Source organism: Hemicordylus capensis, chromosome 4 (assembly GCF_027244095.1).
Source record: "Hemicordylus capensis ecotype Gifberg chromosome 4, rHemCap1.1.pri, whole genome shotgun sequence".
In the NCBI taxonomy this organism is placed as follows: Eukaryota; Metazoa; Chordata; class Lepidosauria; order Squamata; family Cordylidae; genus Hemicordylus; species Hemicordylus capensis.
The window spans coordinates 55487734-55514222 of NC_069660.1; positions in this window are offsets into that span (position 1 = coordinate 55487734).

Sequence of the window (26489 nt, forward strand, 5' to 3'; positions counted from 1 at the left end):
GCTACTCAGACAGAGCCCAGAGAGACTAGAATGGCGGCCACGGCTCCTTCCCCAGCGGCTCCCCAGAGGGGACGGGGAGGTGGTGGTGGCCCCCACCTCAGCGGCAGCAGCCAGAGGGGGACAGGAGGCGGGGGAGGTGGCAGCTCCCCCCATAAAATTAGTAGCTTTTGTACAGACACTGTAAGAAACCCTGAAAGGTAAGACCCCGTTTTCTTTTGTACATTTACAATGAACAAAACTAGCATGTGAGTCTTAGACCCATTTATTTTCCAAAACCCCATCAACGCTTGGCAGTCTTGCATATCCAAACTTTGCTCTACTTTGGCTCGACACTTGGCTTCTTTCTTCAGGGAATACACAGCATGACAGTCACATAATCAGAACAAGCACAATCAGCTGTTAAGAACAGCTGTCACTTGATTAAAGAAATCTGAATCATATACATTTTAGTTGATTGATCACTTCATTGATTTAATTGTAAAAATAATTCAGGGTGTGGGAACGATGCTTTCTTTTTAGATAATACGTCTTTTAAGATGATACTTGTCAGCTGGTTTTTATAAGCATATTTTTTTTTTTTAAAAACCTACTACGATCTGCTGATCACTTAGTCGGGGCATCTTTTTAATGAATCAAAACATTTGATTTGATCTTATTGGTTGACTAAATATTGCAGCCTTAGTGTCAGGATGGCATCTGAGTGGTGGGCAGGATAAGAAATGCTTCTGTGATCAGTCAAGCCTGTCCCACCATTCAGAGGCTTTGGAGAAATGAGTGGTTAGGTTACACCTTGAGCTATCCAGAGGTATGAGGGTGAGGGTGGGCTTGGCCTGTGAGAGTGGGATGCAAAGCACTTTGCAGTCTCTAGGCAGTGGAAAACAAACTGTGCTTGGCACCCCCACCCCCTTTCTGGCAGCTTCCCCCGGCAGGGGGGGAAAGGGTTTTAAAAATTGTGTGATTGAGAGTTATGTGTGCACACTGACTTGATGGCTGCCAGCCAGGACAAAACCTGTTCCGCTCACTGATTATAAAAATTAAAGCGAACGCTGCCCTGGACTCAATCTGTGTAGGACTTAAAAGGTCAAAAACAGCACTTTGAATCTAGCCTGAAAGCAAACTAGGAGCCAGTGAAGCTGTCTCAAGATGAGTCTAATAGTGGCTAGCACCCACAGGCATCCTTGCAGCAGGGTTCTGGACCAGCTGAAGCTTCTGAGCAGTCTTCAGGGGCAGGCCCACATAAAGCGTATTGCATTCATCCAATTGGGATGTTACCAGTGCATGAGTGACTGAAGTCAGGTCTGACTTCTCCAAGTAGGGTCACAGCTGGTATACCGGCTGTCGTCTGTAAAAGGTGGTCCTGCACACGGCTGCCACCTGAGACTCCAAGGACGGCGTTGGGTCCACAAGCACCCCCAAGTGGCGGACTTTGTTTTTCAGGGGGATTGTGACCCCATCCAAGATAGACTGGGCTTTCTGCTGCTGTACCAATCACCCTGTTGCCCAACTGTCCCTAACTGAGCTGATGGACTTGGTTGCAGTCTCCCCTGCTTTTTGGTGGTGGTAGACTTCAGTGTTCACTTTGGGACCAATCTGTCCAGGGCAGCTCAGGAGTTCATAGTGGCCATAACTATGGGCCTACTGAGTAGTCTTCAGACAGATGCATGTGGCTGGTCACATGTTCAATTTGGTCTTTCACTCTGATCAAAGTGGTGTTTTGTGGGTGGGGATTCCTCTGATTTTCCCATTGTCTTGGATGGATCCATCTGGTTAAGATTAGATTTTAAAATGCATCCCTCCTCGGCAGGGGTGATGGGCCTATTAGTATGGTCCGCCTGAAAAGGTTATTGGATCCAACAGGATTCTAAGAAGCTTTGGAAGGATTTAGAGTAGCTCTGCTGTTGATTCTGTTGATTTCATGGTGGAGAGCTGGAATAGTGAACTCCAGAGATCAGTAGATATGATTGCTTCTAAGCATCTCCTCTGACTCACTTCAAACTGGGCTCTGTGATATATGGAGGAACTACGGGAGCTGAAGCAGAAAGGTAAATGACTAGTGGGCAAGTGGAGAAAGACTTGACTCAAATCCAATGGATTACAACATAGCACATTTGAAGATCTATGTTCTGGCAATGTGTGCAGCAAAGAAGTGATTCTTTTCTGCCCCATCCTCAAGCTCACATCTAGCAGAGTTGATCAAGGTTGTTGGACTATTACATGCCCCTCCTTCCCTGAACCTGAATTTGGAACCATCCATTGTGATATTTTAAATGAGTGTTTTGTGGATAAAATCTCTCATATTCAGGCCAATCTGGATTCCATAATTACTGCAGAGTCAAATGCTGGGGTGTCCAGAGACTCCTCTTATGTGCTCAGACTGGATCAGCTTGGAGCATTGTGGCCTACCACCTGTCATCTTGACCCTTGTCCAACATGGCTTATAGTATAGCATAAGCCTTATACTATCTGGTAGAGGGATCCCTCAAGAGTTAAGCAAGACTTAAGCAACATGTAGGCCTGTCTCCAACCTTCCATAGTTGGGCAAAGTAACTGAGAGGGTGGTGGCATTCCAGCTACATACAGTCTTGGAGAAAACATTATCTAAACCATGGCTGCTGAATTTAGGCCCCCCAGCTGTTTGGGGGGTACAATTCTCCTAATCTTCAGCCACAGTGGCCCATAGCCAGGGATTATGTGAATTGTAGACCAGCATGTGTAGGAGGGCCGAACTTGAGCAGACCTGATCTAGACCCATTTAAAACTGGGTCTAGTTTCAGGCGGGCTATGGGGTGGAAACTGCCTTGCTCAGGCTGATGTATGATCTCCACCTGGGAACTGATGGAGTGTGACTGTTGGTCTTTTTGGACCTCTTGGTGGCTCTTGATACTATTGACCATAGTGTCCTTCTGGATTATCTGAGAGAGTTGGTAGTGTTGAGGCACTGTTTTGCAGTCATTCCACTCCTACATCTTGGGCAGGCTCCAGAAGGTGTCACTTGGAGTCTGTTGCTCTTCAAAATGAGAACTTTAGTATAGAGTCCCACAGTGCTCCATGCTAACTCCAGTGCTTTTTAATATTTACATGAAACTGCTGGGAGAGATCACCAAATGATTTGGTGCAGGATGTTATATGCTGATAATTACAGGATCTACTTCTACATGTCAGCCTCATTAGGAAAAGGCATAACCTTCCTAAATGCCTACCTGAAGGCAATGAAGGGCTGGATGAGGGATAATAAGCTGAGACTGAATCCAAATAAGTGTGGGGTTGGAACTCAGGAAACATAGGGCAGGGTCACATTCCCCCAGAAGGAACAAGTATGTGCAGGGTCACATTCCCCCAGAAGGAACAGGTATGCAGCCTGGAAGTGCTTCTGGTGTTTGGTTGAGGCAGTGGTCAGAAGTGCTTTCTATCAGCTTTGGCTCATATGCCAGCTGCATCCATATCTTGAGATAAATGACCTCAAAACAGTAGTGCATATGCTGGTAATCTCCAGACTTGATTGCTGCAATGTGCTGTATATGGCATTGCCTTTGTACATAGTCCAGAAATTGCAGTTGGTGCAAAATGTGGCAGTCAGTCCAATCAACTTGAAGATACCATATTATTCCTATATTAAAGGAACTATACTGGCTAACAATACACAGTGCTGGTTGTAACCTATAAAGCCCTGAACAGCTTAGGCCCAGGGTATTTAAGAGAACGTTGCCTTTGCTATGAGCCCTGCTGCCCATTGAGATGATCTGGAGAGGTCCATCTGCAGTTGCTGGTTTGACTGGTGGCTTCTCAGGGACTGGCCTTCTCTGTTGCCACCGTGAGACTTTGGAATGTGCTCCCTGCTGAAATAAGGGCTTCCCCATCTGACAGCTTCTAAAGAGACTTTCAAGGTGAATTTATTTATCCAAGCTTTTAACTTGAATTGCGGTTTTGAACTTTTAATATGTCTATTTTTAAATTGGTCTCATGTTTGTTGTAAACTACCCAGAGACATGAATTTGGGACAGTCTACAAGCCACCTTAAGTGGTGCAGCAGGGAAATGCTTAACTAACAAGTAGAAGGGGAGAAACAGACTGGATCCACAAGACCAGAGAGGAGAGCTGGTTTTGTGGTAGCAAGCATGACTTGTCCCCTTACCTAAGCAGGGTCCACCCTAGTTGCATATGAATGGGAGACTAGAAGTGTGAGCACTGTAAGATATTCCCCTCAGGGGGTAGAGCTGCTCTGGGAAGCGCAGAAGGTTTCAAGTTTCCTCCCTGGCATCTCCAAGATAGGGCTGAGAGAGATTCCTGCCTGCAACCTTGAAGAAACTGCTACTAGTCTATGAAGACAATACTGACCTGGATAGACCAATGGTCTGACTCAGTATATGGCAGCTTCCTATGTTCCTAAGGTTGCTGGTTTGAATCTCTGCTGTTACTATATCAGACAGCAGTGATATAGGAAGATGCTGAAAGGCATCATCTCATACTGTGCGGGAGGAGGCAATGGTAAACTCCCTCCTGTATTCTACCAAAGACAACCACAGGGCTCTGTGGGCGCCAGGAGTCAAAATGGACTTGATGGCACACTTCACCTTTACCGTACAAATATACAAAATAAAATAAAGTATTGCAGGAGAAATTTGATAGTGGTGAGCCAGAGGGATATCTTTTATTTCCATCCATTTCCTGCCCCCAGTTTGCAGTCTCGTGTGCTGCATTGCACACCATTCCAGAGGGTCCCCCAACCCTCAGGAGAGGCATTTTAGCAGGTGCAAGGAGCTGCAGCAGGAAAAGCCCAGTTGCACAAGTGGCACTCTGCTCTCAGTTCTCTATACGACCCACTGCCAAGACAAATTTGCTATTTTTTAACTTCTCTCTGAGAAGCTTTTGAAGACATCCAGGTTTCCCAGAACACAGTTTGAAAATCACTGCCAAGGGCATGTCTTCAAAGAGTCCATCTTCCTCTGGACTCCCATCTTCCTATGGACTATGAGTCCATCTTCCTATGGACTCATCTCAATACTTTAACACTGAACTGCAAACATCTCTTAATAAACTGTTTTCTAGATGATCCCCACAATGACATGTCTGACTGTACAGACCGCATGGTTTGTGCTGATCTGACAATTACCATGTGGAGGTGTGGATTGTGGAGGATAGGACTACCATCGTCCATGTTTGCTGCAGGAGCTGGATGCACAATCAGTTAAACACATGAACCTTCCAAAATCTCCATTTTTATTATGGGCCTAAATTTTTAAAATTTATATCCTGAAAATATAGTGCAAAACTAAATATTTGAACTAGGGAATGTTTCCCATTCATGCTGGAATGAGGCTGAAAAGGCATCACTGCACGTGTAATTGGAAATCATTCCTAATGGCGCAGCGTAGGGAGCAAGAGGTTGCTGGTTCAAATCCCCGCTGGTATGTTTCCCAGACTATGGGAAACACCCATATGGGGCAGCAGAGATATAGGAGAATGCTGAAAGGCATCTCGTACTGCACAGGAGATGGCAATGATAAAACCCTCCTGTATTCTACAAAAGAAAACCACATGGCTCTGTGGTTGGCAGGAGTCGTTGACGACTCGACAGAACAATTTTACTTTACTTACCATTCCAAACCATAATCCCCTCTCTATTCTGCACACAGTGCCTGACTAATGAAGTGCATGTGTGAAGTCAGTCTGCAGGGATGTGCTGGGAGACCTCGCCCAACCCCTTAGCACGTTGTTCCAGTGGGCTGCTAATTCTGAATGCTGAACTCAGCAACATGTTTCCAGACTTGCGGTGCTTCTAAAGCACAAGCTGGGCTCTGAAGTATTAGCCTTCACAGCACAGACACGTAGGACACGCGCCAGTCGCTGCGGATTGGTGCGTGGCATTATTTGGGAAGTCAGTCACTGTTGTCCGTTCCACAGCATAACTGCCCTCCGGCCACCCGTAGCAACTTGCATTTCAGGAAGCCAAGTAAGTTGACGTGGAAGGCATCGTGTGGCGACACAGAAGCTGGACAGGCAGCAGTTTTACTGGTCCTGGATGACTTGGAAAGTCTTAAAGGGTTTATCAGAATGGAAGTCTGCAAAAGAAAACTCAGCAAAGTCGCTGTATTGTCTGAAAGAAATGCAAAAAGTTTGCTTTGCAAGGTAGCGTTCCATAGTGAAGCATACAGTTAATTGTTCTGTTTTGAATCTCGACTGTCATGCTGGCATCTTCACTATAGATTCGTGCATGGTGCCGACAACTGGAGACAGTCATTCTCCATAATTATCTATAGAACACTATGCAAGCTCCATTCTCACAACTTGACCTCCAAGCTGAATTGCTTGCTGCTGAAGAAGGCTCTGGGCCAACTGAATAGAGCTGTGAGCTGCTCAAGCAGCAAGTGCAAGGCACTCTTCATTTGCAAAGGGAAGGGCAAGGCTTGCCAGCCCATCTGCTGCTCCTGCTGCCAGTCCATCTGCTTCCTCCCCCTGCTGTGGGGTTCAGCCTGGTTACCTCTGTGGCTAGGCTTCTGTGCCTTCCTCCTCCTGTATCATTCTGCTTTTTTTTACTAGATAGATTTGAGGAGAAGACTAGGTTCTGATGCTCCAATTTTTGAGTGTAGACATAGTCTCCTTTTTGTCTGTCAGTGCAGCATGTCTTGCATGTAAGCAGAACTACAGCCAGTGACTAAATGGAATACGCCAATATATAAAAACCTATCCTGGCAAGTGCTAACTTATCAGTGCTGTGCATCCAAGATGGAGTTTTTCACAGGGTTTTGCTGCTATGTAAGATTGCCTCCTAATTCCACCTTTCCCCATTCCCATATGCACAGCTCACTTCAACCCATCCTGACAATTACTTAGCCTGGGAATGCTTACTCTCTCTCTTCTGCATCCTCCACAGATTAAGGAGACTATATCTCCAATCTTCCTCCAGTGCTGATCCAGAGATTTAAAAACAAAAAAAGTTGAATCCTACTGGTGAACTTCCTTCTTTTGGGTCAGTTTGCAGAGCATTGCTTTTTAAAATGTCTGGTTGCGAGTGACATGCAGTCTGATCCTATGTAGGAGGAAGTTTGTCCTTCTGAGTTCAGTAAGATTTATTCCCAGCTAAGTGTGAAAATTCATTTTAAGAGCTTCTAACATGGCTAAAGACATCAGCTCTTGTGATGTTGAAATATAAAAGTTGTGTGTTATCTCTTCAGCCTGCTTACATCTTAAAGATGCAAAGGAAATGATGTCTGAACAATGTCTGAGCTACCATGGGTTTTTGGGGGGCAAGCAAGCATGATTGGGAAGTGAAAGGTCTTTTGGGGTTCATAGATTGCTCCTTACTGTTTGGTTTTAAGATAATTTTTTCTCATTGGTTGCATGGAGCTTTAACATCTATTCTGTAGAGTCATGTTTGGGATACCCTTTGATTTATAGAGCTGTGATCTCCTGGGGAGATTGATGTCTTGCAGCTTTAAGAGAACTTCATAGAACACTTTGTTCTTCTCTGTTTCAAAGAGAAAAATGCTTGCAAGTAGTCTTTCAGCTCTGGAAAATGAGTGAGTACTAAGATGCTATTTCCATTTGGACTGGCATCACATTAAGACCAACTGTGGGGCATGGCTTGAGCTATATCAACATGCTGATGACTAAGAGAGAGTCACTTCTTTGGGGTATCCATCCTATAGAATGGCACTCTGTCTTCTACAACCTTCCATGCAAAGGAAAGTGTGAGAAATGAATTTGCTCCATGATGCCAGCAGAGAGCACTCCAGACATTCTTGTCTTTGAAATCTGGAGAAGAAAGTACTCTGCTCTGCCAGCACAGGAGAGTTGTTCCTAGAACATAGCGGCTCTGTGTGTGTGTGTGTGTGTATGTGTGTGTGTGTGCGCGCGCATGCATTTCTCTGTTTGTGTGTGTGTGTGTGTGTGTGTGTGTGTTGTGTTTCCCCCCCCATGGGATAGGAGTTTCTTCCTCAATGGGTATTGTTGCAGATTATTTGTAGACTGCATTTCCATATTCATTATGTTGAAAGTGGTTCATAACTATTCAGTTCTGCAGCAAATATTTATATACCGCTTTTCAACAGAAGTTCATAATGCAGTTGACATAGAAAAAGAAATAACAAATAATATGGTCTCCTGCCCTAAAAGGACAATATAGGGCCAATCTAGATGTGATAACTATGAAGTTTTGGCCCTGCCTATATGGGTTTTGTATTCAAATGATTGTGAGAGGCCCTAATCCAGATTGGGACCACAACAGAATTTGTTGATCTTTTGCTCAGGTGCCTGGGGAAGTGGGGATTTTGAATATGCATTTAAAATTAAGGCATTTTAAGTAAAAAGGGTATGTGGGTGAGGGGAGCTGAACTTTCAGCCTATCCTCCATCTTCCCTCCCCAGCCACTTTTCTCCTACGTCTATATGAGTCGACGTCTATATGAGTCAGGCTGGGAGAGAAATGTTCTAGGGGGCAGGGTAAAAGAAAGTAAGGGTGAAAAGTTCAGCTGCCCTCACCCACATACCCTTTTTGATCAGACCCCACCACCTACTAGACACACATACCAGTCAGGCACATGATCAAACAAACATGGCTGCCTTAGCATGTTTAGTTTGTGCCTGAACTGACAGCAGCTGTGGCAAATTCAGCAAATGCATTCAACCAACTGTCAGACAGCTATTTAATGGGCCATATGTATTAACAGGCTATTTCCCCTGGGTTTATGGAAGGCAGGAGCTGGGGAGGTTTACTCTCCTGAATAACCAGACGCCTATAAAAGCGGCATAAAAATGGAGAAACAGCACAGTCTGAAGGGCTGGATCACACTTGCATGTTTGTAATTTGTGAACATGTTGATGGTGCATGAGCCACCACAGAGAGCATGTTCATTGCATCAAAATTAAGTCCTCCATAAAGATTCAACCCAGGTTTAAAAACTAAGGTTAAGATTCAAAGGGTGTGCCTAAAGTAAATCTAGGGCTTGCAAACCACCCAGTGAAATCTGACCCTGACCCAACAGCTGACCGCCATGGTACAAACTGTCTTCAGCATCAGAAGTAGTTTGTCATGCAGCATAGCAAGGTTGCTATTTGAAGCTTCCTTGAACATGCTGGATTTGTTGCACAGCTCTATGGATCCTGGTATTAAGTATTTACGTAATGGAATCGGCAGAAAGACTATGCTGCTGTTAGCCTCTCCACAGCACCAGGTTATTCTGTTTCAGAATTGGATGACCTTTTGCTCAAGTGCATTTGGGCAAGTGGAGATTTTGAATATGCATTTAATATGAAGGTTTTAAAGTAAGAGTCTATTATAGGGCCCCCGCCACAGGATTGGGGCTCCATATTTACCTGTAAAAGAAAAACAAGCAGCACCAAACAATGTGAGTGTTACATCCCAGTTGGCATTTAGATCCATCAACAATAATATACTGTATATTATAAGTCAGCACTCAAGAGAGAGCCATCAGCAAGAAGTCTGCAGGAGGATCTGTCTGCAGTGGAGTTGGTCCATCTGCAGGAGAGAAGTTTGCAGGAAAACCCCTCTGAAGACATGAGCTAGAATCCCTCTGAAGACGAAAGCCAGGCTGGATTGAGCCTCAGACCTGTGCTGAGACCAGGACAAGAAACTGCCCAGCAAGCCAGACGATGAGAAGAGAAAGAGGGACTCTGTGTAGGGACCAGTGTAGTGGGTGCATTTTTCCAGCCTTTTCTTTTCCCTGGTATGCTCTTTTGGTAACTGTTTTGAGTTTGCTTTTTTTTTTCTGTGTAAAGAAATGAAAAAGTAATGTTTTAACTGAACTGACTTTTAAAAAAAGTAAACTTTATTATTTATATAAAAGTTAGAAGCTTGCTTATGTCTCCACCCCACACCTATAAGCCTTTCCACACTACTGAGCTTTTTGGGGTGTGTGTGTGTGAAATTTTTGATAAAGGTGAAAGGCTGTTGTAGTGGACCCAGCCATACAAAAATACTTTGTGGCAGCGGTAAAAATGTTAGGAGCAACAGACAGCCATTTCTCCACATGTGGTGGCAGTGGTGGGATAGAAAGCTATTCCTCCACAGATGATAATCCTCCTTTGCTCCATTGTTCCTGCACCCCTGGTTTAGAAGGCAGTCATAAGAACATAAGAACAGCCTGGCTGGATCAGGCCCAAGGCCCATCTAGCCCAGCATCCTGTTTCACACACTGGCCCACCAGATGCCACTGGAAGCCTACAGGCATGCTCTCCAGGATTTGAGGACTGCTCTCCAGTCTACTTTGAGTCTCTCTATCCTATTGGAAAGCTACTTCTATACTTAATATGCCTGCAGTATTTCTATAGTGTGCTTCAGCTGCTGAGTTTCCCAGTGGAGGAAAAGCAGGAGAGAAATGTTTAAAATAAGCATATGCAAATCCTGAAACCTTTTTGAAATGAAAACTTGTAGCACTGCATAAACATGTGCATAATACCAATCAAAAGCCAATGCTATAAATGTGCTGGGGGTAGAAAATCTTTGTTAGCAATAGTGGAAGTTAAATAAATTTGTTCCAAATACAGGTGAAGTGTGTTGGAGAACACGATGAAATAACTGGGTTTTATTGCAGTCAGGGGGAGTATGAATGCAGCCTACTGTCAATAGAAGATTGTAATTATAACAGTATTTGTATGGCAGTTATGAGTTGGAGGAGGATGCTTGTAACATAATGGATGGACTCATATTACCCATACTAATGACTAATCCTTTTTCCTTTGACTGCTAATAAGCAATGTTGGAAACTAATTATGGTATCGGCAAGCAAAATATTAAAAAATTGCTAGTATGTGTCCCTTCTAAGTCACAATGTATACTTCAAATAAAGCTGTTTTCTGCTTTCTTTTTGAGAGCCTTGTCTGAAATAACATTTGCTTCCACATGAGAGTTTAGGATATAATCCTTCCTGCACTTGCAAAACATCAAAACAAATCATCCATTTGGAATTTACAAAAAAGATCACTGAGAAGGAGCCACTGGAAATCTAGTAGCTTGCTGCCTCACAGATTCCTACATTCTATCTCAATGGCCTATTTCAGACACGAAAGCGGTAATCTAGGGATCATTCTAACATGATTCTGAATGTTTTGAGAGCAGAGGAGGATGCACGTTATTGCTATGCATAGCTACGTTCTGTACAACCATCCAAGTCTAAAAACCTTTGAGAAAAGCAAAAGTGATATTCTTGGCAGTTTAATGGCAAATCTTAAGAACACACAACATAAGAGAGGTCCTGCTGGATCAGGCCGAGGGCCCATCTAGTACAGCGTCCAGCTTCATTCAGTTGCCAGCCAGGTACACCAGGGAAGCCCGCAGTGGAGAAAAGAGGGCTACCACCCCTACTGTTGGTGTTCCCTAGCACCGGGTGTTCAGAGACATGCTCCCCACTGATCCTGACAGGGAGCATAGCTATCCAGGCTAACATAGCTATCCAGGCTAGTAGCCATTGATAGACTATCCTCCATGAATTTGTCTTCTAAAGGCCTTCCAGATTGGTGGCCATAGCCACATCTGGCAGCAGTGAATTCCATAGCTTAACGTTTAAAAAGAACTTCCTTTCCCCCCCAAATCTCTCAGCATTTAGCTTAGTGACTTCTAGCTTGTCACGTTGTTTTAATGCACCATCACTACCCAATTTTTACCATAGCACAAGTCTCTCTAAAGAGAGAACAGCACTGAACCTCATTTCCGTGGAATGGGTGGAAGGCAGTAATAGGTTGGTAAGGGGCAATTTTTTTAAAATAGTGAAAATGTTAGCCTTGCTACTTGGAAACCAGAATCACTGACTAGCCAAGAACTCAAGATCAAAATGCAACATTCACAAAGTAGCATGACTTTGTGGATGGGGGCAAGGAAGGAAATGCCTGCTATTCTTTGACATTTTCTCCTGGCTCCCTCCTGAGGGGGAGAGCTGGTCTTGTGGTAGAGAGAGCATGAATTGCTAAGCAGGGTCTGCCTTTGAGCTTGGATAAGAACAGCCCTGCTGGGTCAGGCCCCCTGGCCGATCTAGTCCAGCATCCTGTGTTTCACTCAGTGGCCTGCCAGATGCTGCTGGAAGCCTACAGGCAGGAGTTGAGGGCATTCCCTCTCTCCTGCTGTTACTCTCCTGCAACTGGTACTCAGAGGCACCCTCTGATGTGTGACTACATATGTGAAAGGATATGTGACTACATGTGAGTGCTGTAAGCAGAGGTGCTTACAGGTAAAATTACTAGGTAATTTTGGAGCCTGGACTTAGAGGCCTTTGGAGGTCCCCCTCCCCTGCCAATTAAGCATCATAATGCTTGGCCAGGCAACCACACCACCCAGGACAGCCTAAAGAGGATTTGTGGGGGGGGGGGCATGGGCTGTGGAGGCCCTGGACTTTGGCCCCAAAGTCTAGGGGTAAGAGTGCCTCTGGCTGTAAGATAGTTCCCTCAAGGGATGGGGCCATAGTTCAGTGGAGAGAGAGAGCATCCGGGTCCCAGGTGGGGCCGGGCAAGGCTCCTCTCTGAAACCCTGGAGAGCTGCTGCCACTCTGTGTAGACAATACTGAGCTAAATGGACTAGTGATCTGACTCTGTATAAGGCAGCTTCATTTGTTCCTATGACTACTCCTGTATCCATGTTAATTTGTGGGAGTGATTAGCCTCTTTTAAAAACACCACCTCAACATTTAGAAGTTACAATATCATGGAGTGGTAAAATGTCCAAGGTGGCAGTGGGATGGTGAAGTTGTAATTGTATGAATGATACTAAGGCATTCCTTAGGTATGATAGGTGCTGAAAGTAGAAAGGTACAAAACCTTCCCAGTGAGGTTCACATGGCTTCATCACGTTGTTATTTTCGACGCCAAGTAAGACTTTTTTGTTCACTCAGGCCTTTTCATTTTTTTTTATTTTTTGATCTGATTGTAACTGATTTTAAAATAATGTGTTTAAAATTGTATTGTATTTTGTAGCCCTCCCTTTTGGGGGGGGTCTGTAGTGATTTAATGTATTGTGTGTTTTTATCTCATGTTTTCATATCGTGTTGTAAGCTGCCCAGAGAACAATTTGTTATGGGGCTGCTAACAAAGTTTATTATCATTACTTTAGAATATTTATAATGTAAATAGAGACACTAAATGCCTGTAGCAGATTGCAGTTATTGTGTGGAATTCCTATTTGCTGAATGCAGTTGACATGCCTGTTGGGACCAGATTGAACTGCTTTTCCCTTGCATAACAAAAACACCAACACCACCACAAAAATGCTCAAAATTTAGAAGTTACAATATCATGAAGTGGTAAAATGTCCAGGGTGTATAATAAAAGAGTCTATAACTCATTGAGTGTGTGATCTAAAGAGGTCTGGCTACATGTCATGCCCTCAATGGTCTGCTTCTTCACTGTAAAATAAGAAATGATAGCAGCCACAGAAAGCACCAAGAGCAGCAAACTGAAGAGGTGGGGTTGAGTACAACTTTGGGTACTGAGAATGGGAACAGTGCCAGGATTGGCATATCAGGGGACAGAGGCCTGGTGTCTTATCCCTTCCCTAAAATTATTCATTTTTTGTCTGGTTCTCTAACAACAACAACAACAACAATGCCCATCTGCTGAACTCCTGCAGCAAAAGCCCCATATCATAGAAAACAGCTCAAAGTTACCAGTTGACTCCAGACTAATGTTGAAAAATGTTTTGCACGTACAAGAGCGCTGGGAGAAATGATTCTAATTGATTTTCCTTCCCTCTGTAGCCCACTGTCTCCCAAAATGTTTTTAGGCATGTAGTAGAACATTAGTCTGGATGTCAGCCAGTATAGTCAGAGAAGAGTGTGTTTTCAGCCTTTGCTGTGCTGAACAATATCAAACTTAGGACAATGGTGGCTCCTGAGTGGGGTGGGGACAAGCAACCCATCAGACAAGTGGTTTGCCCCTTATCTTTTTTCAGAACTCTGGGACAAAGCCTGCCCAACCAGAAATGCACTTTGCCTCTTTTGTGTGTCCCCCACGCCACCCCTCCTCCTCCTCCTCCTTCTGTCACCACTGCCTAGGTTTTGACCTGTTTCTGTTTGGTGCTGACTGTCATCAGTGACTGTTAAACCACATGCATGGGATCTCGGTGACAAACTCTGCCACTACAGTTTCTGTTACATGGGTATTGTGATAATATTTTGTGGGCTCCAGAATTCTGGATTTGAAGTTGCTAATCAATATATTTTTTAAAAATTAAATTTGTGCTGTCTGAGCCATGATTACCCACACCGGATTAATATGGCAGTTTTGAAGGTGAGTGACTGACTCCAGTCAGATAACTGGACCTCTAAATTGTACAAAAAATGTTTTCTGCAAATTAGCCAGTCACCTCAGTCCTTTGACAGGCATGTTATGTTACTAAATCAGAACAACTAGGAAGCCAATTTATCTCCAGCAGCAGTCTGATTCCTCCCTGGAGCCTCCCTCTGAGAGAGGAAGGAAGACTTTCTAAAATCTACAGCAGGAAGAGGGGGGGGGGGACTTAATTTGGAATGTGATTTCCTCTGAGTGTGACGAGAGATTTGGGCCTGGATCAATGCAGGCCTGAGAGGTTTCTGAATGCTACATTGATTCTCTTTTCACAGTGAGTTGCTCGGCTCAAAGTTGTGTTTTTCCCTTCTGCCAGTTCTGCTTTATTATCCATGAAATAGTTTTCTTTTCATCCATTATTGAAAGGTCTTGGTTTAATAAAGCACTGGGTTTTAAAGGATCAGAAATGTGTGTTTCCTTTCTTGATACAATAGGAGCAATGCCCCCCTCCTGCCCACTTAATGGAGACTGTTGGGAGACATGCAGAAGCCAGCATTGGGGAGTGTAACTTTGGGTGTTCAAGGTGTTTGCGACAAAGTTGAGTGAAATACTGAGATTCTGTAGTTTCTGCCCACACCTGCCCCCCATTTCTGTTTTAATAAATCTTATGTGTGGGACACGGCTCATGTACCCACAAATGCTCTTTTGCCCCTTCTGTGTGTCAAACCCACCTGAATTTGTGTGTGTGTGTTCTGCTACTGGAATTCTCTGAAAATTGTTGGCCATTTGATCATAGTTGCTAAAATCAGAAGCCAGATTGAGGCTGGGCAGACTATCATGTTTAGGAGGTGGAAGTTATATATTGGGACCATTCAGACAAAAATCCTCCTCTACACACGAGGACAGAGCTGAGGCAAGAACTAAAGAACGTGCTGATGTGATCTCAGCATGTCTCCTAATTGTGTGTGGAGTGAACAAGCGTGCACCTCCTACCTCACTTTCTGGTCGTGTGTGTGGCTAAGCTACTGGCTACCATCTTCATCACAGAGCCTGGGGGAAGGAGCAGCCAGGGAGCATGGAGCTTGTGCGGTGCATTGTTGGATACCTGGCGGCCCAACTTCCTTCTCCCCCTTCTAATCGCCGCTTGTCTCATCATGTGCTGCTTGTGTAAGCATACGATCAGCCCTGCTGAGTCAGGCCCAAGGCCTATCCAGCCCAGCATCCTATTTCACACAGTGGCCCACCAGATGCTCCTGAGAAGCCCACAGGCAAGAGGTTGAGGGCACACTCTCTCTCTTGCTGTTGCTCCCTTGCAACTGGTATTTAGAGGCATCTTTCCTCTGAGGCTGGAGGTGGCCTATAGCCACCAGACTAGTAGCCATTGATAGACCTGTCCTCCATGAAGCCACTTTTAAAGCTGTCCAAGCTAGTGATCATCACCATATTGCATGACAGAGAATTCCATGGATTAATTATGCACTATGTGAAAAAGTACTTCCTTTTGTCGGTCCTAAATTTCCTGGCCTTCAGTTTCATGGGATGACCCCCTGGTTCTAGTGTTGGGTGAGAGGGAGAAAAATCAATCTGTCCACTCTCCCTACTCCATGCATAAGTTCATACACCTCTACCATGTCTCCCCATAGTCGCCTCTTTTCCAAACTAAAAAGCCCCAGATGTTGTAGCCTTGAATCATAAGGAAGGTGCTCCAGGCCCCTGATCATCATGATTGACCTTTTCTGCATGTGGGCTGCATAGTCCTGATCTGGGCTCTGGTTGACTGGGGGAAGGCAGGCAGGTAGGTTCCTGCCTTGCTGCCTTGCCACAGCCCCTTGTGGTCATGTGAACAACCTTGATGCCTGCTGATGTAATAGCTGGCGCAGCAAAACTTTATGCATTAGTACCTTCTCCTGCTGCATCAGGTGTTGCAAAGTGGATAAAAATCAGTCCTGTTTGTTTCAGCAAGAGAATCACTAGTGCAGGTGAACTGAAGAATTCAATACCAGCATGGAAGCAACTTTTGCAAACTGCTTCACAGTCCATACGTTCTTAAAGCAACAGGTCTTGTTCACACAATCATTCAAATGTAGGGTTAATGCAGGTTACTGACATTAGCCATTCATGCCAAGGCAAGAATCTGATTCATCTTGGGTCATAAAGCACCTTGGCAAGGTTTCACACAATCACACTAATGCTGGTAACCCACATTAAACCTAGGTTCAAATGACTGTGTGTGAACCAGACCACTGCCTCTGGGTTAACAACCGGCAGCCTTATTTCCCACTTATAAGCTGTCCAATTGTATGAGTGTCTGTTAGGTAATTATAATGGAAGGCAAATAAGTAGCTAATGACAACTGCTGAGATGCTTACTGCTACAGGAAAGCAATTGAATTACTGAAATGTAATGTCAGTCCACAGTTGGGTAATTTACAGATGAAGGAAAATCATTTAAAAATCCTTGTATTACATTACTAAGATATAAGTGCCTACCTGTTGGGAGAAAGCAACAGAATGTGCTCCCACAGAATGAAGTGGAATAAAAATCAGTCCAAGCTAATGGCTCCTAATTCAAGAGCACTTGGCTCTTAAATCCTCTACATGTATACATCAGCCAACATTCCCAGAAAATGAAGGCCAGCCTAAGATAGGCCTGGGTAGTCCTCTAAGACAGGGGTTCTCAAACTTGTGTACCCAGATGTTGTTGGCGGCAATCCCCAGATGGCCATTATGGCTGGGGATGATGGGAACTGTAGTCCAACAACATCTGGGGACCCAAGTTCAAGAACTTCTTATCTAAAATAATAATAATAATAATAATAATAATAATAATAATAATAAATAAACTTTATTTGTTAGCCACCCCATAACAAATTGTTCTCTGGGCGGCTCATAACATATATGACAAAATTATCCCATGGTGAGCTATCCCAGCCCAGGCTATATACATTCCCATCATGCCAAGTTATAAGACTCCTTTCTCCCACACATTTTGCCTTATTTATTTATTTATTTATTTATCAATCAATCAATCAATCAATCAATCAATCATATTTTTATACCTCCCAAAACTTACGTCTCTGGGCAATTTACAAGATAAAAACAAAAACAAGAAATTTAAAACAAAACAATTAATTTTTAAAAAATCAATATTCTAAAAACAACATTAAAAACAATCAAAACAATATCAGTTAAAAGCCTAGATGAACAGATGCATCTTTAGAGACTTTTAAAAAATTGTCAGAGATGGGGAGACTCTTATTTCACTAGGGAGTGCATTCCAAAGCCTTGGGGCAGCTACAGTGAAGGCCTGTCCCTGAGTAGCCAACAGACAAGCTGGTGGCAAATGCAGACGGACTTCTCCTGAGGATCTCAATGGGCAGTGGGGCTCATATTCTCTTAAATACCCAGGGCCCAAGCTGTTTAGGACTTTATAGGTTATGACCAACACCTTGTATTTTGCCTGGAAACATATTGGCAGCCAGTGTAACTCCTTCAATATGGGAGTAATATGGTCTCTCCTAGATGACCCCGAAACCAGCCTGGCTGCATCATTCTGGACCAACTGTAGTTTCCAGACTATGTACAAGGGCAGCCCCACATAAAGCGCTTTGCAGTAATCCAGTCTGGAGTCTACCACCAGATGTACCACTGTTTTGAGGTTGTCTATCTCAAAAAACGGAAGCAGCTGGCGTAGCAGCCGAAGCTGATAGAAGGCATCTTTGGCCACTGCCTCAACCTGGGACACCAGGGAGGCAACCAGGAGAACCCCTAGACTGCGTACCTGTTCCTTCTGGGGAAGATTGTCTCTCGAGTTCTGACCCCACACAATGAGTGCTTCTGTCTTATCTGGATTCAGTCTCAGTTCGTTATCCCTCATCCAGCCCATTACCACCTCAATTTAGGAAGGTTATGCCCTATCCTGATGATGCTGACATGGAGAAATAGATTTGGGTGTCATCAGCATACTGATAACATCCTGCACCAAATCTCCTGATGATCTTTCCCAACGGTTTAATGTAGATGTTAAAAAAACATCAGAGACAATACGGAGCCCTGAGGGACACCATACAAAGATTTTGAAGAACAACAGTCTCCAAGGGACACCGCAGAGCAGTGCTTCTCACTCCCAGCCCCCTCAGACGCTCCAGAAGGATACTATGGTCGATAGTATCGAAAGCCACCGAGAGGTCCAAAAGGACCAACAGATCCACACTTCCTCTGTCAATTCCCAGTTGGGGATCATCCATCAGGCAGACCAAGGCAGTCTCCACCCCATAGGCAGCCTGGAAGCCAGTTTGAAATGGGTCTAGATAATCAGATTTCTCCAAGACTGTCTGGAGCTGGGAGGCCACCACCCTCTCAGTTACCGCCCAGCCACAGAAGGTTGGAGACAGGCCTGTAGTTACTCAGCTCTGAGGTATCCAAGGTAGGCTTCTTCAGAAGTGGTCTAATTGCCTCTTTAAGACTAGGAAGCTTCCTACCTCCCCTCAGAGATGCTTTATAATCTCTACCACACCTTCTACAACAACCCCCCTGCCAGATAGTATAAGCCATGTTGGTCAAGGGTCAAGAGGACAGGTGGTGGACTGCACCATTCCAATCAGCTTGTCCACATCCTCACGAGTCACAAACTGGAACTGAACAAACCTAACCACATAAGAGGAGTCGCTGGATACCTCCACCACAGACAGTGAAGTAATTGTAGAGATGGAATCTAAGTTGGATTAGTCGGTGGGAGAGATTTCCCTCACAAAGAATTCATTAAACACATCACAGCGGGTAACCGATGGTTCCAGATTCTAATTCAAGGGAGGAGGGGCACATACTAGCCCTCTCACAACCCTGGATAACTCTGCTGGACGTGAACTTACAGATGCAATAGGGGCCAAAAAGAATCACTTCTTTGCTGCATGTATCGCCTGAGCATAGGTCTTCAAATGAGCTCTATGTTGCAATCTGTCGGATTCAAGCCGAGTCTTTCTCCACCAGCGCTCCAGTCGTCTACCTCGCCGCTTCAGCCCCTGTAGTTCTTCCGTATACCAAGGGGCCAGTTCTGAAGTGGGTTGGAGAGGACGCTTAGGAGCGATCATGTCTTCTGCCCTGGTGAGTTTGCTGTTCCAATTCTCCACCAGGGCATCATCAGGATTGCCAGCAGAGCCAACACTGAATCTCTCCAAGGCTTCTTGAAATCCTATGGGATCCAAAAACCTTCTTGGACGGACCATCTTAATAGGTCCCTCACCCCTGCGAAGGTGGGGTGTGGCTGTGAGTCCAACCTTAACCAGGTGGTGGTCCGTCCATGACAATGGGGAAATCACAGGAGTCCCCACCCACGGAACACCATCCTGATCAGAGTGAAAATCTTTCTCTTTCCCTGGGATGGGAGCTGCTATGTTCTCCCATACATTTTTTCCTCCTGGGTAATTAGCAGCATTAGAAGGACCAGTGATTTCTGTGAGGAAAATGGCACAGAGGGGAAGTGTTAAACACCTCCACCCAAGTTCCAATCCAGATAATCCCACACAAATGTGATTCTAAAAGTTTAAAGAGACAAAGGCAATTCCACACTACATATCTCATCTAGTTTAGATCCTTAAGCCCTATGATGATGAGTTACAATACACTCAACCCTGAAAATTCTACCCCAGATCGAACACCCCCTGACTGCTTGGGGGGTTAGTGAACTTAAAAAAAAAACAAAAAACATTTTTAACCTTTACTCCCTTTGGGTTTGGTCCCCAAGGTCCAGGGGTAAGAGTTCCTTTACAGCTAGGTAGGAGGAGGGAGAAGTGACTGTGTGGAATCAAGGCAGCAGGAAAAGCTGGTTTGGACAGTGGTCTACTCTCCAGCTTTCATACCCAGCCTTTGACCAAGGTAGGGTGAAAGTTACCTTTATCCCACACAATCACTTCTTATTCCTACCTAGTTGTTTGCTCCTATACAACCAAAAACTGGGATGACACACAGCTCCCAAACCTGAGTAGGAGGAAACTTGACCTACACAGTTTTTGGTTGTGTGAATTATCTCCGTTGTCAGTCTGCACCATTTGTGTGCTTCAACAGGTCTGGGGTGGGCCTCAACAAACACAAAATGCAATTTAGATTGAGTGAACAAAATGGCAAAAATGGAAGCAGTGTGTGTGGGGCCTTACTTACTACATGAACACCAGTTTGGCAATGTTTCTTTCATGTTGGAGCATCAGAACTCTTCCATGCCCACCAGACATTTCACTCCAGCATGCTAGACAAAAATAAAACAAATCAAGTGGTACTCAGACCTAATTAAAGATACTTCTTTGCAAAATAAACTGCTGGAGGCAGCAGTCCAATAAACACAGGCCTTTTACTTGATGCTATGTCAGTAATTAGCAGCTTGAGAAACAGAAAGCGCTAACATTATTTAAAGCAAATGCTTCCCACTTCACAAAAACAACCCCAAAATGAAAATACTAATCCCCCAGATATATTGCCGAGGTCAAAAGAAGCATTAAAAATATCCCCAGAGTAGCAAACACAAAAATATGTCTAGCTTCAGTGACTTTTCTGGATGCTTACGGCCTAGTATCCCTGCTACTTGACATGGAGTGCACAGTCGTCCTGTGGCTGCATTTAACTGGCTTCTTAATGCCAGGTTTTATCCCAAGGACCATTACAAGCTACATTAATATTGCAATTGATCTGGAGTCCGATACTCTCTCTTGAGCAGTTTCTCATTGCCTTACTGCTGCTCTGAGGGTCTTTAAAATAAGGCTTGTTGGAGAACAGTAACAATAGTCCCAGGTGAAAAAAAGGGGGTTGGAACCCAACTTTCAATTGCTGTCCTAAAAAATTAATAGGTACAGTTGATTTGCTTCTGTAGAAGTAATTCCATGTTTTGTGCCTGTTTGAGTTCAGAAGTCTGCAGATAAAAGATCCTGACAAGAAAACACATTGGAGGACGATCATTTCTGAGATGGGACATATTGTGATGGGAAGGATTGCTGGGTGGGTGGGCCTTTCCTAATAAGGGGGGAAGCCCAGAAAAATGAAAACAGGAGGACCAATTCAGAGGACTGGGCGGGAACTACACTCACAAACCGCCTACAAAAGAAGGGAGAGCTTTTTCTTTAGTTTGTTCTGTCCCAGGAGTGCCCTGAGGAAGCAGCTGGCTGAGAAACTGCTGGGGAAATGGGAGGCCATAGACAGGGAGGCTGGAGAAAGCAGGAAGATTCCTGCCTGTGAGTAATAAATTAGAGACCAGTTCAGTTATTTATTTATTTTATTTATTTAGCATATTCCTACACCACCCAAAACACAAGTTCTCTGGGCGGTTTAAAAGACAATAAAAACCACCAATATAAAGATTAACATATTTCAACAATTAAAATTTTAAAATTTTAAACTATTAAAACAATTAAAACAATATCTAATTAAAAGCCTGGGTGAACAAGGGCTTCTTGACTGCCCTTTTAAAAGTTGTAAGAGATGGGGAGGCTCTTATTTTAGTAGGAAGTGTGTTCCAAAGCCTTGGGGTAGCAATGGAGAAGGCCCGTCCCTGAGTAGCCACCAGACGAGCTGGTGGCAACTGCAAAAAAAAAATTCTCTAGATGATCTCAATAGGCAGTGCTGTTCATAACAAAGAAGACGTTCTCTTAAATCCTCAGGGTTCAAGCTGTTTAGGGCTTTATAGGTTATAACCAAAACCTTGTACTTTGCCTGGAAACCTATTGGCAGCCAGTGTAGAAGTTTTAAGATAGGAGTGATATGGTCTCTCCGAGATGACCCAGAGACCACCCTGGCTGCCACATTCTGGACTAACTGCAGTTTCCGCATGATGTACAAAGGCAGCCCCACATAGAGTGCATTGCATTAGTCAAGTCTGGAGGTGACCAGTAGATATACTACTGTTCTGAGGTCACTTATCTCAAGAAATGAACACAGCTGGCGTATCAGCCAAAGCAGATAAAAGGCACTTCTGGCCACTGCCTCAACCTGGGACACCAGGGAGAGCTTTGTGTCCAACGCACTCCCAGACTGCCTACCTGTTCTTTCTGGGGAAGTGTGATCCCATCCAGAACAGGCAGATGAAAATCATCTCCCAAATTCCAAAGCCAGTCTGAAATGGGTCTAGATAATCAGTTTCATCCAAAACTGCCTGGATTTGGGAGGCCACCACCCTCTCAATTACCTTGCCCAGCCACGGAAGGTTGGAGACAGGCCTATAGTTGCTCAACTCTGAGGAATCCAGGGCAGGCTTCTTTAGAAGTTGTCTAATAATTGTCTCCTTAAGACAAGGAGGCATCCTGCCCTCCCTCAGAGAAACATTTATGATTTCTACAAGGTCTTCTACAACAACCTCCCTGCCAGATTGTACTAGCCATGTTTGGCAAGGGTCAAGAGAACAGGTGGTAGGCAGCATCACTCCAAGCAGCTTGTCCACACCCTCACAAGTCACAAACTGAAACTGATCCAGGCTAACCACATAAGAGGAGTCGCTGGACACCTCCGATTCAGACAGTGTAGTAATGGTAGGGTCTAAATCCAAGTCGGCCCGAATATGAGAGATTTTATCCACACACAAAAACATTAAACAGATCACAGCGGGTAATAGATGGTTCTAAATTCTGATTCAAAGGAGTGGGGGCACTCACTAGCCCTCTCACAACCCTGGACAACTCCGCCGGACATGAACTTGCGGATGCAATATGGGCCAAAAAGAATCGCTTCTTTGCCGCCCGTATTGCTAGAGCATAGATCTTCAAATGTGCTCTGTGTTGTAATCTGTCGGATTCGAGTCGAGTCTTCCTCCACTTGTGCTCCACTCGTCTACCTTGCCGCTTCAGCCCCTGCAAGCTTCAGGCCGTATACCATGGGGCCATATACTAAGGGACCAACCCCGCTTCAGCCCGTATACCAAGGGGCCAATTTTGAAGCGGGTCAGAGAGGACGCTTAGGTGCGATCATGTCTACTGCCCTGGTGAGCTTGCTGTTCCAATTCTCCACGAGCGCATCAACAAGACCACCGGCAGAGCCAATACTAAATCCTTCCAAGGCTTCTTGGAACCCTGTTGAATCCAATAACCTTCTTGATTAGAATGGCGAACCATTCTAATGGGCCCCTCGCTCCTGCAAAGGTGGGGTGTGACTGTGAGTCCAACCTTAACCAGATGGTGGACCGTCCATGACAATGGGGAAATCACAGGAATCCCTACCCATGGAACACCACCCTGATCAGAGTGAAAGACCAGATCACGCATGTGACCTGCAGTGTTCGTCGATCCCTAGACCCTTTGGGATAGGCCCATAGTTGTCATGGGCCGCTCCGAAGCTGCCCCAGACAAATTGGTCCCAAAGTGGACATTGAAGTCCCTCAGCACCACAAGCCTGGGAGACTCCAACGCCAAACCCGAGACCAAGTCTGGCAGCTCAATTAGGGTATCCACTGGGCAGTGGGGTGATCGGTACACCAAGAGAAGTCCCAGTTTATCCCTGGTCCCCAAACTTAGGTACACACATTCAATAGCGAGCGTGGTATAGTGGTTAGAGTGCTGGACTAGGACTGGGGAGACCCGAGTTCAAATCCCCATTCAGCCATGAAACTAGTTGGGTGACTCTGGGCCAGTCACTTCTTTCTCAGCCTACCCTACTTCACAGGGTTGTTGTGCGGAGGAACCCAAGTGTGTAGTACTTGGGCTCCTTGGAGGAAGAGCGGGATATAAAATATAAAATAAAAAAATAAAAATAAATAAATATGGTCAGACACTTCCACAGGCATCCTGGTCAGAGAGAGGTTATTCTTATAGACCACAGCCACACCACCTCCCCTCCCACGTCCCCGCACCTGCTCCTCAAAAGAGTACCCTGGAGGAAGAAGCTGGGACCAGACTGGGCCACCAGCCTCCCTCAAGCAAGTCTCTGTAATACATACCATATCTGCCCCTTCACCCAGAATCAGATCATGGATGGTTTCTGACTTATTCTGGACAGACCTGGCATTACAGAGGAGCAAGGTGAGAGCCTGTGGGAGGTTGGCACTGCTCCCCAAGGTCAAAGAGCTGACATGGCAGCCAGAAGGGGAAACAGCTAATAGATTTCTGACTTCCCTTCCCCTGTAACGACACGCTGACCTGCCAACTTTACTTCCTCTATTCTCAACCACCACCGGAATAGCTACTCCACAGTCAGTTAGACCCATAAAGGAAGTTATTTTCCTTTATTGTATTGCTTGAATCTGAGTTGCCAGGTTAATGCAAAACCTCTCTCACAATCTGTTTTATGGAGAGACAATTGTTCTTTTTGCATACTCTTGTTTCTCTTTTAATCTAATAATAAACCCTTGTTGGTGAAGAGTACTACTCTTCATTTTGGGTATGCCTTAGTCACATGCCTTTGGAGGCCTAGGACTGCTCAGCCCTGATAGGAAGGGTTCTGCCACTTTAACCTCCCCCAGGAACATTATATCTAGAGTGGATTTTCCCAGTTCAAAATAAAACCTACTATGAATCTTTTACACTCTGGCTCTGGTAAGAGCTATGACACGACAAAATCCTTTCTTGCAGATGTACTTCTGTATAAGATTTAAAAATAGACTCTCATGCCTCTTTCTCCTATGAAGGGGTCATCAGAGGGAGAAAACTACATATGATATACAGGAATAAGGCCCTGTTGGAGTATTTTGTGGTCCCAAGTTAAGCACAACGGAATTGATACCTTCAGCATAGTAGTGCACAGTGTGGGCATTTCCAATTGGCTTGTGCTGCTACAAGCATTTAAGGAAGCACCAGCTGTTTTGTGCAGGTGCACAAATATGTAAAGTTGTGCCTCAGCACTTTGGAAGTGCTCCAAAAGCATAGGCACACAACTTTAAATGTTTGTGCACTTGTGCTCTTGACTGCCAATACTTTCTTAGATGCCTGCAGCAGTGTGGGCCAATCAGATTCAGAAATGCTCACAAGCACTGCACAACATGTTGACTGCTTCTCATAACCCAGGTATTGATAGAAAAATTAGGAATTGGCACTATAGAATACTGGCGGCTATCCAGAGTGTCCTACTAGTAGCATGCCCGGAAGACACATCTATGTGACGGAAAGCTTTCCTAGCAGGGGTGAGCAAATTTTGATTTGCCCTGGCTCTGGTAGTGCCCTAAAAATATATGTCCTTGAAGGCATTTAGGAAGTATTGAGTTTTAGCTTTTATTTTCAATGCAGTTCTTGTCCAGGCTGAGATAAGAAGCAGTAGAGAAGGTACACTGTGCATTACAGTATATTAAATGTGAATTAAAATACCAATCAAGTTCATTAATAATGTAAATATTTAAATAACATTAAATAGAGGCTTGACAAGGCTTGCGTTCATCCTACAACTTCTCTCAAGACTCAAACAGTAAGAAATAAGTCCACTTTGAAAGAAGCTCACAGAATGCTGCTGTTAAATTTGTTTCACTCCAACATAGCAATAAATTTTTGTTTCAGGGTAGTCTTATAAAGTTCTTCTTCTACAAAGCTTGCCAGGGCCAGATCTTCCCAAACAGTATAACAAACTTCACAACTGTGAGCAGTATGAAAATAGCAGGACACAATCTAAACAGTAGAAATCATACTTTTAAAACTATTTTTAAAAATCAGAATGCAAAGCCTGTCTATAAATGAGGAGAAAAGGAGCCTGTCAGATTTCATATAGCAGGAACCCCACAGCTGTGGCACCACCAATGAGAAGACTCTGTTCCTGGTACCCACTTGTTGAGTGTCCTGTAGAGCAGGCCAGAGAGCAGGGCCTCTAAAGCCACTCTTAGGGCTCAGACAGGTTCATGAAGGCAAAAGATGATCCTTAAGATAACCAGGTTCTTACTGTATTTACCTGAATCCAAGACTAGTTCCCTCCACATTCCTTGATGTTAAAAATTGGAGTGTCATCTTAAACTCATAGTCCTCATCATTTTTGAACAAGAGAAATATAGCTTGTATTTGACCTTTCTTTTTTAAGGGGGGTCATCATAAATTCAGAATCATCTTCTATTTGGGTAAATATGATATTTCTAGCTGTACACCACAGTCACTGTTTGTTTATGAGAGGAACTGTACACTGGGGTAAGTGTAAATCTTGATGAGGTGTGTTGTAGCTGCATTTCTGCTTGCAAAATAAACACAGTGGCCAAAGTGGAATAAAGCCATTTGGCACATACACACAATAGTAGCAATACTTCATTGACAATAGCAGTAAATAGCAATAGTAAAGTAGCAATACTTTATTGACAATAATTTTAACCAGGGCGGCCCTTGCATGA